At 38.9% G+C, this 13,085-nt stretch overlaps 1 protein-coding gene across 5 annotated transcripts in view; it reads left to right on the forward strand.

The window, feature by feature from the left end:
- Positions 1–13,085, forward strand: part of LOC119778368 (dystrobrevin beta-like) — a 55,368-nt gene that overhangs the window by 6,674 nt on the left and 35,609 nt on the right. For 4 of the 5 annotated variants that reach the window (XM_038277561.1, XM_038277557.1, XM_038277559.1 and 1 more), the window contains exon 2: positions 8,075–8,130. The exons of the other annotated variant lie outside the window; for it this stretch is intronic. The gene's annotated coding sequence lies outside the window, so the exon portion shown is untranslated. The remainder of the gene's footprint in view (positions 1–8,074; positions 8,131–13,085) is intronic. 5 annotated transcript variants of the gene reach the window in all.

The raw sequence follows: 13,085 nt of genomic DNA on the forward strand, positions 1-13,085 counted from the left end.
ACTGGTAGTCTGTTTTGCTCAAATAGCAATAGAGGCCTGTCTCTAATTCTGGCCTCTATCCAATAAAGGCCTGGACCGCGATGCACTTGAGTGAAATAAAGGCCCGGGCCTATATTAGAGAATTTACGGTATATCTATATAGATATATATAGATATAGATATGCGGTGTATATATAAATGCAAGTGTGTATGCTTTTCCTCAATCTGATGCATATTTTATACTATTTACTTCTGGAGAATTCAGACCATGCCCCCTTCATTCACTGTGTGGTCGTCCATCATAAGCACAGATCGTTTCTAGAAACCTAAAGATCAAACATTTAAATCATTTAACTGTGTAGAGTGAACTCATTTAATCTTTGTTAATAATTCTGCAACTCGTGCACACAACCCACCTAGCATTAGAGATGCACTGATGCATATGTTTACATTTCCAATTCCGATCGAAGCATTTTGCTATCTGCCAATACCAATGCTTTTCCGATTTTGCTTTAAATGTTATTCCCATCATTAGTGCTGGGCGATATGGAAAAAATCATATATCATGATATGGACTATTTTATATCACAATAATTATATATATCGCAATATGCTCCAATTGAGTACATTTTCAGCAAATCTCTGAAAAATATGACAAAATAATATAATTGCTTACTTTTTCAACTTTATTTTGAAGTGACATTTATAGAACTGTCACAAATTAGAAAAATAAATTGTGGTGCAACAATATAAGATGAGGTAGAAGTATGGCTACAGTATCCTTCACATTTTTTCAAATCCTACGGGTATTTAAATTAAATTACTGTGGTTCTTTAGGTATTAGAAGAGGTTTGTCGTGTTGCCATCGGGTAAGGGAACAGTCTTGTAGCATAGTTTGCAAATGTTGTCTGCTCCTTGTTGGACTTGTTAAATCCAAAATGTAACCAAATCACAGATGTGCCCCCTCTTTTTGGTAAAATTTCTTTATCTTGGGTTGCCTGCGTAGCTGTCTCTGTTTGTTGCGACCACAGGTTTAATACTTCAGCCTCCTGCGTCTCCAACTCTCATGAGTTAAGTAACGTAAAGCATGTCGCAAACCCGCGTGTGAGTCAAAAACCCGTAAAGAAGCGTCATGTTGCAAAAACCACAGGACGCCGCTTCTTTGTGGATAAAAAAAAATAAATCTTGTTTATCACTTATAAGCTGTGTGTAGGCTACGTGGCTACACTAATAAGATTGTCGTAGTCTACCATGGAAAATATTTGCATGAATACGAGATACAATTGTGTTAGAAACGATAGAAAAGAATTAGCACGATAGACACTTTTCTATCGTCCGTACGATATGTATCGTCTTATCGCCCAGCCCTACCCATCATCTTGTCGCAGGCAAATGTGAACCTTTGTTTGCATTTGTGTCGCAAAGTCGTCTGAGCAACAGATGCATTTCAGAGGCATCAAAGGAGCTCTTGAGGTGCATCTAACTATAATGTTTGCATGCCTTAATTGAAGCAACAGGCGCTTTTTTGCTGCTCAAATCGTATGCGGTGTGAACTTGGCATAAAATGTTTACCCCTGCCGCTAAATTCATTATACTTTACCTTGTCCTTGTCATTTATAAAATTAGTTTTGACCTTACTCTAATAAAAAAATCCGAACACATTCTTGCAGTAGGCTTCAATAAAAGAATATAAATATCCAAATTGTATTCACAGTGCTGCTCTTTTCCCCCATGAAGCTGTACAGCCTTATTACCTACGTCAAGGAGGTTATGTTTTTAGGATACTTTGTATGTTTGCCTGCCCTTCTATGCACAGGAAAACTTGAAAAGTTATGGATGGATTTTAATTACAATGTGGTCCCTCATGCTAAGGAACAATGCATTATATTTTGGCGTTGCTGCAGATCATTATTGGATACAGGATTATTTTAAAAGATTGTGAGAGGGATATTTGGCAGAACAAGCAGTTCCCCACTAAACCAGAGGGTAGCAGCAGTGAGTATTGGCAGCCTCAGCATTGCACTCAAAATGAACGGCAGTATTTTAGAGAAGACACAAAATATAAGAAAAGGCAACATTGCTGGTTTGTTAGCAGGATCACTGAAAACTGTAATACAGATTTTATGGATTTTTTTTTTTTTTTTTACCAGAGGTGCACCTCAAGCTAAGGAACAATTAATTTACATTTGGTAATGGAGCAGCTCATGTTTTAGTTTCAGGTATAGGTGTAAGTCACAATTTGGGGCAAAAGAAGAAATTTAAATATCTTTACTTGAGATACTGCAGACAGTGCCTTTTTCTGAAAATGTGAAAATGTTAGTGTTTTTGATATCCTTTTAAATTTAAATATAAAAAAAACAACTTTAATTTTATTATTCACAGCCTTTGCTTAATACACTACTGACCCCCTTTTCTTGCTATTGCAACTTCAGTGTTTTTTAATATGCCACAAGCTAAGCACAACCTATCATTTGGTCATTTAAACTTCATCAGGTTTAATCGGAGTCTGCTGTGGTTAGCCATTTCCAGATTTCTCCATTGATGTTCAGTCTTGACTCTGGCTTGGGGACTCCAGGACATTAACAGTATGGTTTTGAAGCCACCACTTTGAGATCTTGGCTGTGTGCTTTGTAGGGTAAGGAATTGATAAGATTTTCACGATTCTGATTCCCTTAACGATTCTGTGAAACTATTCGATTCCTTATTGATTCTATTATCGATTCTGTGAAACAGTTAACTTGGTAAGTGCACGGTGACATTCATCTACCTTCGCCTGGGACATTCTATTTCTGCCTGCCTCGGCGAAAACAGAAGGCATTGAACGGGAGCTGCCAGCCTCTGAGCCAGCCAGGCTACCCGTCTTGTCACAGTCATCTAAATCCAATTGAGAACGCATCCTTTGAATGAAAAAGCATCACTGTACAATTTCGCGAAATAAACTCATCTCCCCCTGATTTAAATAAACGAGCGTCACCTTTCTCTCCCTAAACTGCAGAGCAACTTTGTAGCATGTTTAATAACCCCAAAGAGAGGAAGGAAATTGGTTTATGTCCAGAAATGACATATGATTTACTAGGAATCACATTAAGCACAGCCAGTGATAGAAAACTAGCTACTTACCACCAGAGTTGCCTTCCATGCTGATCGTAACTTTTTCTTCCGTCCAGAAGCATCAAAAACACAGCATTCGTTAAAATGTATGCCATGTTGTGTACGCAGGTGTTTCTGCATGGTCATGTCGTACGGAACCGTTAAGAGAATCGTTAAGTGAGCTGCCAAACGGTGCCATGGAACTGTAACACACTGAACCGGTTCTGAACAGGAACCGGTTTTCGATTCCCATCCCTGGTGCTTTGGGTTGTTGTCTTTAAACATGAACGGTCCCTCCAGCCTGAGGTCTAGAGCATTCTGGAGTTTTTCATTTTGAGCGTCTATCTACATTGCTGCATTACACTTTCCCTCTATCCGGACTATAGCGCCAGTTCTTGCTGCCGATAAACCCTTAGCATGATGCTGCTACCACCATTCCTCACCGTAGGGAAGGTATTGGGCCTGGTAACGAGTGGTGCCTGGCTTTCTTCCTACATGACAACTTTTATTTACACCGGTGTTCAATCTGTGTCTCATCAGAGCAGAAGCTTTTGTTTCTCATGGTTGCAGAATTCTTTAGTGTCTTTTTGGATAACTTTAGATGAGCTGTCTTTTTATAAAAGTAACTCTGGTCAATCTATCCTACAGGCCTTATTGGTGCAAAGATTCTCCCTTCCTAGAGGAACACTAGAACTCTGACCATGAGGTTCTCGGTCACCTTCTTTACTAAGGCCCTTCTCCATTGAGTTGCTGAGTTTAGATAGCAAACATCTTCCATTTATTAAGAAAGGAGCCCACTGTGCTTATAAGGACCTTCAGTAGATGGTAGATAGCTAGTTTACATGTTGAAACAGTCCTATCACGTATGTCTATAGACAATTGATCAATCAATCCTAGATGCTCGTCAGCAACTGACTCAAAGTATTATAGGATGGAACACTTAGAACAGTTAATTATGTTTCTTAAACCAAAAATAAGTCCGGGAAAATGTTAGAGATTAACAAAAGCTCACGACCAACTGCATAAATAGCTCAACACAACAGCTATATATGGGAGTGACTGCTTATTTGTCATATTTACATTGTTTCCTTATAGTAAGCTTAGAGAAAGTGGTAATAAACTACAAATCTTGATACACTGCCCTATTATACACATGATAAAAACATTCTTCAGCTATTCAAAAAATAATAATTTACTGTCATAGTGGGGCACAATGTTAAGAATTTTAAGGAAACATATATATTTCATCCTATTCGGAAAAAAAATGACTGTCGCATAACTAAATGCTGCATAAGTGCAGCACTGTGAATACTTGTGACACTGTATATGTCAGTGAGTTTAGTGCTTGGTTTTGCCGTCAGCCCCACAAACCTCACTCTCCTGTACTTCCAAGCTAATTTGGTGGATTTAATCAAGGTTTCCAGAGATTTTTGCAGTGAAGGTGCACATGATAGCTTGTGTGATACAGTAAACATTTAGAGGATAGATGGCGCTCAGAGGCTCTTCAGTTATGCTGCCGTCTAAAGTTGCTGCACATGTTAATGTAAATTTAACACGCACTCTACCGGTGGTCAGGGCCCTGTCGGTGTAGAGGTTGACAACGACGGACAGCTGCTAGCTGTAATTTGGTCACATGGTTCTGAAGTTGTCAAGTACACACCCTCTTTAGTACCCCTTCGTCTGATAGACGACCCTTTCTGTGCTTTGTGGTGCTTCTTCACTTTGACAAAAGACAATTTGAACTACTTGGTTCACCTTCGGAGCAAGGTGAGTCTAGTGAGGCTGGCTTTTTGATAATAGTCAAGGCTTCAGGGTGTTTGAACCAAAAAGTAGCTTGGATTACCTTCACTATTTGGAAAAAAAGAGGAAACCTCCGGTAAGCAGGGTTTGTGTTTGTTTTCAGATCCATTTGTCTTGCTTCGATGCAGGTCTATTAGTACTGAGGAGAGTCTGTGGGGTGGCTGTTATCAAACAGGTGTACTGGTTGGGTGGTCCATTCTGACGTAATGCTCGCTTTTTATATCCTCAAAGCTACTACAGTTGCATGTTTTTATTGTTGCATAATTCTTTTAGTTGATACACTAAAACAGATTTCAGCACAAATGATCTATTTGAGGATGATTAGGCAGGGAGATAAACACAGTTGGATTCAGTAGCTCACAGCTGGGGCATTTAGACAGATTTGAAATGGTAAATTATGATAATTGAGGCTGTTATAAAAAGAGTTTGCAACATTTTCAGGTTCAATTGTTTTTTTCCCCTAGTTTGGGATTTAATCACAAAATATTGCAGCTTATTTTTAGGTTGCTAATCAGTGCAGTACTCAGAGCTTGATTAGTGTTGTGGGGGTTGTTAATGAGTAAAGTTTGTAACAGCAAACTGAGCTGAAAGGTTAGCAGAACTAATAATTAACATAAGTTAACTTTAAGGACTCTGAGTTATTAAGTTATTTGCACTATTTTGTGAACAGATGTTATTTCCTCTAGCCAAATACAACTTGAGTAAATACAAAAAGGAAATTGTAAATGACAACTTAATTGTAATCAAAATGTCTGACAACATAAAGTAGGCATAAAGAAAAAGCCAAAGGCTACTCGTCATGCCCAAATTATTCAAATATGAACTAAAAAAAGAAGAAATTAAATAAATATGTGAAACAAAATATATATTTATAAACCTGTACTGCACACATGATTGTCTGCTAGGTAAACAAGTTTTCCAATAAATAATAAGAAAACAAGACAACAACAATTTTTTGTTTTGTTTTATTTTTCTCCTGAATCTAAATAAAAAACTTATACCTTCTGAGAGTATTTTATGAAAACTTGGAATTGAAAAACGAGGGCAAAGTTTGATTTGTAATTAACCTTCATTGGTGGAGTTCCTACACATTTCCCTTTTCTGTTTCTCGTTTTTTATTGGTTATTGGGAAACTGCTTATTTCCCACTTTAGTTTATTTTTTTATCAAAAGGAGAGCAGTTTGCCTGTCATTTACACGGACCACCAATGCACAACAAGTTTAAACTTAGGTTTCCTCTGAGCCGTCTGTTAACTTGACATTCAAGTAACACTCCTGGAAAAATGTTCGGTATACCAAGACAAATACTATATTTTAAGAGGTTTGCCTTCCATCACATCTGGCATAAGCTAACACCAATTTAGAAAGAGAACATAATACCCACAGTCTAACACAGTGGTAGCATGATGGAAATGGTTTGCTTTTTCAGGTACTAGATGAAGAAAAATGTCCAGCTACAAGTCTGTGATCGTATGTACAAGCTAGCTTTAAACAGCATCTAAACAACATCTTTGTCCTTAAATGGAACAGCAAAACATATGAAAAACAAGGTTTTAGAGGGCCCTGCCCGTATCCAGTGGAGATGCTGGGACTTTAAACCCACTAATAGTTCTTAAAAGCTGTTCTGTGAGGCTCCAATTAAGCAATTATAGAGCAAAGAGCGTACCAGAAATGATTAACAACACTACAGAAAACTCATTACCAGCTAAAACAGATGTTTAAATGGAGTTGTTACATGAACTGGACAATAGATCTTTAGATCTAGGTGGCTTTTGGTTTTTCACGCAGGGCCAGGTTAATTAGGGTACGTTTTTTTATATCTCTTTAACCCATTTAGGCCTAAAACGCCTGGAAAAAACACCTTAAAAACCTATGGCCGATTTTAAAAAATACCCCTAAAACCTGAAGTTTTTCTGTAAATTCAGCAACTGTGTCAACGCCTTAATTATTGATATCTCAGCTTCTGTAGCAGATAGAACTCAAAATATATTTTATCTTTGAAATTCTTCCAAAAAAAAAATGTGAAAAGCAGTAATCAAAAAAAAAAAAAATTCAACCTTTTATTTTTTCCATATGTGATCATGTCTTCATTGAGAATGTGCAATATAAAACGTTTTCAAAATAAAGAACAAACATTACATAAATAACTATCTGATGATTACTTATTAACAGTATTATTATGCATAATAATGCATATGTCTGTGTTATAAATTGCATACAACCTACCTCCAGATGGCCACAAATCTGTCCCGGGACATATTTTGGGGGAACTGCGTCCTGAAGAGAGGTTTACATACACAGCCCAATAAATGTCTTCATCTCCGTCACAGTCACGGGTGACCACTTTGCCATCTTTGCTCTTGTTGGAGTTTGGTTTGTTTGGTCACTGTACCTATTCGTCTCGGTAACTAGATGCATCCAAAGTTCTTCATTAAAAATATGCTCAAATGCCTGCAGCGGTGTGGCGTCTGCAGGCAAATCAACTTTCACTCCAGGTGTGCGGTTGAAAACACTCCGTGCATTGCGGTGGTGGTTCGATTGGTTCAGCGCGTTCAAAGTCATCATTTCATCTATACCGTCATCAAAGCCGACACACTCCTCAAAATCACTGCCTTCCGACAACTCTTCTCTGTCAAACTCCTCCATGTTTGCTTGAAAAAAACTTCTTTCTTCTTGCTTGACTTATATGCTCTCCCGGCGTCAATGGTAGAATGACGCAACAGCACCCCCGGCTTGAATGGTAGAAATGCGGTAATGCTTTCCCGGCCTAAATGGGTTAAACAAGCCTTTTTTGATTAAAATGTATGAAATATCCAATCTGTTAAAACTCAAACACTAAATCAACTGTGATAGAAATATAACTGATTATAAAGATGTTAAAATTAGATTGTTTGGGTAGTCGTAGTTCGCACTGTAAGATGGATTATGTCGACTTTGTTTTTGTTGGTGCTGTATTAACTTCCTCTTCTTATTTCCTATAGAGCATCACGTTAGATAATGGGAAAAAACACTTTCCTATTTTTGTTTCTTTCAACATGTAGCAGAAGGTCTTTATTTTGAAGTCAATGACTGATTTATCCCTGATTTAGATTTTTTGGTGTAAAGAAACAAACATAAGTTATGTTTGTTTCCCAATATAACCTTTTACATTATTTTCTACATCCTAACAATTTTTTTTTTCACTCTCTCCCTGTGGCCCTATATAGCTGTCCTTTATTGAACCCCCCCCCCCCAGTCCTACGTGACCTCCTGACTCTGAGAGGTATGACCACACTCTTATGCACAATAACTACACAGGCATGCAGAAAACAGTGTTAATTAGGAGAACTGAATTATGCTGCTCTCTTTTTGTGTCCAGATTTAGCTCATATGTGTTCATTGTTGAGCTGCAAACCTTGTGTTTAATGTGTTTGCTTAGAACCTCTGTTATTTTTATTTTTTTTGTAAGCTCAGCAAATGTCAGCCATAATAAAACACCATGGTGCAACGCAGGTGTGAATCAGCTCCCACACAGGCACCGAGTGGAAACATGCAGTCTGCAGTGCTGTAAACACTTGCCCTCTCCGCATCATGCCCTGCATTTATGCGGTCTATGTTAAAGCCAAACACAGTGCTACTCTTTTATAAGGCCACTTCTTGGCTCCAGTCAGGTTAAAAAAAATACCAAAATGCTAATCAAGAATTTAGTTTTTCTAATGCTGCTCAATAGCACCATCAAAAGGCTGCTATTGAGCCTTTTAATGCACTGCCACCTTGCAGCAAGAAGGTTCCGGGTTCGATTCCCAGCCCGGGGTCTTTCTGCATAGAGCTTGCATGTTCTCCCTGAGCATGCGTGGGTTCTCTCCGGGTACCCCGGCTTCTCTGACTTCCTTCCACAGTCCAAAAACATGACTGTTAGGTTAATTGATTTCTCTAAATTGTCCTTAGGTGTGGGTGTGTGTGTGAATGGTTGTTTGTCTTTGTGTGTCTATGTGTGGCCCTGCGATGGACTGGCGACCTGGTGTACCCCGCCTCTCGACTGTAGCTGTAGACACCAGCACCCCACGCGACTCCACTTGGGATAGGTGTGACAGAAAATGGATAGATGGATAAAACAAATTTAGGTATATCCTGTGTCTGATGCTGCAGGTTCTTATACCGAATAAGGCTAAGTTTTAGTATTCTAACCCAGTCTGACAGCGGCGCAATGCAATGCTGATGGCTGGAGGCTTAGAAGAAAAAATAGTGCAACAGATGTTTTGCCAAAGAAAGTTTCTCCAGAGAATTGATTACCCCTGCATAGTTCACACTACCTACACTATGCCTGGAAGTAGGGATATTTTACTTACTTTACGTTAATTTGTACTTTGGTCTTCAGTTAGTGGACTTTTTATGAAACAGATCCCAGATAAAATACACAAAGAATAAAGCTACACTGACTTTCATTCTATTAAGATCTTGTTGGAAATGAAGTGGGTATGTGTTAGACTATGATGTAAGAGACGAGTACAACAAAGAATCTGCTCTCCCTGCACAAGGTGTGCTCAGAATACATGGGGAACAAATTCCCTCTGGGAACCTGCAGACGCGCAACACGGGTGCAGTGTTTCAAAGATAGGGCCCTGCACTTCTGCAGATACTTCTTCATTGCTATCCAATGGCTTCTTCCTCCGGTCAACCTACTGGGCATCGAAACAAGGAATGGCAAATTAAGAATTTAAACAATTCTGAGAAAATTTAAAGGTTAGAATCGGCTGTAATTGGTTCTTGGTGCCCAAACTCAGCTGTAGTGCAGCCTAATAGAGCATGGTTTAGTTTTTGCTGGTTTTATTGTGTAAAATAATCTGAGTGATTTCGAATGCGTTATGGCAACTGTGAATATATCTGGATATATTTTTATCAATTATGATGCTGCAGTTGTTAAGAGCTGGTTTAGAGAAAATTCTGTATGGAAAGATCTGAAATAGTCTTTCAATGTTAAAGGTTTATGTTTTAATTGTTAAAATAATTCAGAAAAAGCTCATAGTTTTACAGTAACCCTGTAACAGTGGCGCAGTGGGTTGCACTGCCACCTTGCAGCAAGAAGGTTCTGGGTTCGATTCTCGGCCCAGGGTCTTTCTGCATGGAGTTTGCATGTTCTCCCTGAGCATGTGTGGGTTCTTCCCGGGTACTCCGGCTTCCTCTCACAGTCCAAAAACATGACTGTTAGGTTAATTGGCTTCTCTAGATTCCCCGTTAGGTCTGAATGTGTATGTGAATGGTTGTTTGTCCCTAATATATATATATATATTAGGGGTGGAACGGTTCACAAAATCTACGGTTCGGTTCGATTCACGGTTTTCGGTTCGGTTCAATTCGGTATATGTTGATTGTTACACCGAAATCCCATAAAAATTTATGAAATTAATGAAAAAATTCCCCAAAAAATAATGGATTGTAATTATTTTAAATGAGGCGCGGAAACCCTGGATCATTTCCGTATGTTATGCTGCTTTGAATTTAATCATCTCGCGCATGCCCTCTACCATCTCCAAGGGACTCAGAGGGGAGCGGACGGGAGCCACAGTGGAGACTGTAGGCGGTCTGGAGCGCAGCGGGGCGGAGTGGAGCGCTGATGGAGTATATGGGATTTCGGGGTTAGCATGACATGTTGGTCATGTTGCTGTTAGCATAAACAAAACGTGTTGCACAATTCTTGCACACTGTTGCACTTTTATCCACAACTTTCTTTCCGCCGTCATCGTTGGTCACTCTAAATGCAAAGCGCTCCCATACAGCAGACCTATAAAGTGCTGCTGGCGCGTCTTCCAACTCCTGTTCTTTCCCACTCGCCATAGCCACACAATTCTCCACAACAACTGATTTTTTTCCCTGCTACACCCGGCTACGCTGCTTCGCTTCTTCTTCTTCTTGTTTACTACTGGTGGTTGGCTTTGGTCTCATTACCGCCACCTTCTGCTCTGGAGTGTTAACGCTTCGCCTGTGAGAAAAAGGAGCAGCGCATGAACCGAACGAAACACACGCGAATCGAACCGAGACAATCAAACCAAACGGTTCGGACAGTTTTCATAAATCGTCCCATCCCTAATATATATATACAAATATATGAAGAACTGTATACTACTTGGATGTAATATAATTGCCATTATGGCTTTGTCAAGCTGCTGCATACCTTTGTGAAGCAGGAAAACAACTAAAATGGCTAATTGCCTACCTGGAATGGATGACAATAGTTGAATAAACTTTTGTCTCTCAAAATGGTATTGGTGCCCTATTTGTTGGTACTCGCCGATACCGATACCAACATTTTAGTGCTAGATCGGAGCCCCCGCCTGATATTGGTATCGTAGCAACACTAAACCCAACAGTGAACAACGATTGTATTGTAGCACTATTCTATATCAGGTAAAGTTTGTTGAAATCTCTGAGTAGTTGTAACCAGGATCTACTCAGTGAATGGGAAAATGACAGCCAAGCCCTTTCCAGTCCTCTGACAGAGTTGTGAGAGAGTAATTGTATCTTTAAGGATTGAAAGCTTTTACAGCTAAAATAGGAAACAGACTCACCGGCCAAATGTTCTCCCATGTCAGCTTTACTCATCCTCACAGACATGGACAGGCAGACTGGGAGTAGGTATCACCAAGGCTGGGATAGAAATAAGCTCACTGTGGGGAACCAGTGTGGTAACTGGTAAGAATGCTATTGGGAGCAGTCACAGTGCTATTTCTGGCTCATCTATGTGACCATTAGAGGTCATAAAGCTTGTTATTCATCCACCCGTTTAACCAACCTTTCAGTTATAAAACATTATACGTGTAGATTGATTCTATAGCTGAATTATTTTACACATATTTTAATTTCAATATATGTATTGTCTGAGCCACATGCTTGTAGAAATATCACGCAGAAGGAGCCTCTCAGGTTGGTTGTTTAGTTGACCTTAGATCTGTCCTTGATAGAGTCCTTTCAGGAATGTCCTGAAGATCTACTTTGCATACCTGTTTTTTTCATGGCAGTTTGGACCTGTCCTGTTTATTGGATAAGCCAAAACACATTGAAATGGACGAACAAAGAACAGATTGAATAATGGTAGAATAGAAGATAACTGGTAACTCCTGTCAAAGGATGTTCTTCTTGAGTTGCCGTAGGAAATGCAGTTTCTTCTCGTCTTTCTTCCAAACAACGTCAGGAAGCTTGCAGTCCACTGGCAGGTGGAGAGTGGCACTCTGAGCAGAGTGAGCCTCTGGTGTAGGAAGTATTGGTTGATGTGTAGAGCCAGCCTGAAAAGGTTCCTCGTATACAACATTTCAGGCATTGTTAAACTGTTATTTCCCATTTTTTTTTAGCTTGAAACCATTGAATTTTAAATAATCTAATTAGAAATTGTATTTTTCTTTTACAAAGCAAACTGCCTTCTGGTCAGAACAGCTTACTCTATGTAAATTAGCTGCTTTAGTGCCTCGGAAGCTGAAGGTTTATTTTCCAAAAAGCTTTCCAAAGCCACTGATGCTTCTTTGGCATTCCATAATCTACAAATATGCTTGATATGTGTCATAGTTTAATTTCTACTTGAACAGGGGAAAGTGGAAAATACAGTTACAATAACAGCAGTAGGTACATTTGTTTTTTGTCTCCATGTACTGAAATAAGTTAGAGGGATAAGCTTAGTTATTGTTAATAGCACCAAACCACTGGTATTTGATGGGGAAAAAATCCCAAGAAACATGCTCAGAGAAAATAGTTTTTGGTTTCTCCAAGTATTTATGCTCCTCCCTGGTTAATTTTCAGCCATTACAAGTTATTCCTAATCCTCAGAAACTGCAATGTGACACTTAATGTCCCAAACAGCATCCTTATTACCCGTCTAACTTATTTTAAGAGTAACTTTTAGATCTGTTAGCTTAACTAAAGTGACAGGTTTTATTTTTATACAATATTTTATACAAAAAGTCAACTGCATGCATGTTTATCATCATGAAACAAGGAGAGATGGATTACCCACATGTAGTCTGCCAGAACTACATGTAAGGGCAACAAATTTGGTTGTGCTCAAAACCTCAGTCCTTCAGTTGATTGACTTTTAAACTGGATAAGAAAGGTTTCAAGGCCATGAAACAAATGCAACTTTTTTCTTCAATTTTCTTTTTTTTGTTTTAGCAAAATCTTTTAGCCCAAATGACAGTCATTTCATTTTCACTTCACATAAATCGAATTATAGGACTGTCTTATGAAAAAAAC

This window comes from Cyprinodon tularosa, unplaced genomic scaffold (genome assembly GCF_016077235.1).
Source record: "Cyprinodon tularosa strain WSP-4 unplaced genomic scaffold, ASM1607723v1 ctg132, whole genome shotgun sequence".
NCBI lineage: Eukaryota > Metazoa > Chordata > Actinopteri > Cyprinodontiformes > Cyprinodontidae > Cyprinodon > Cyprinodon tularosa.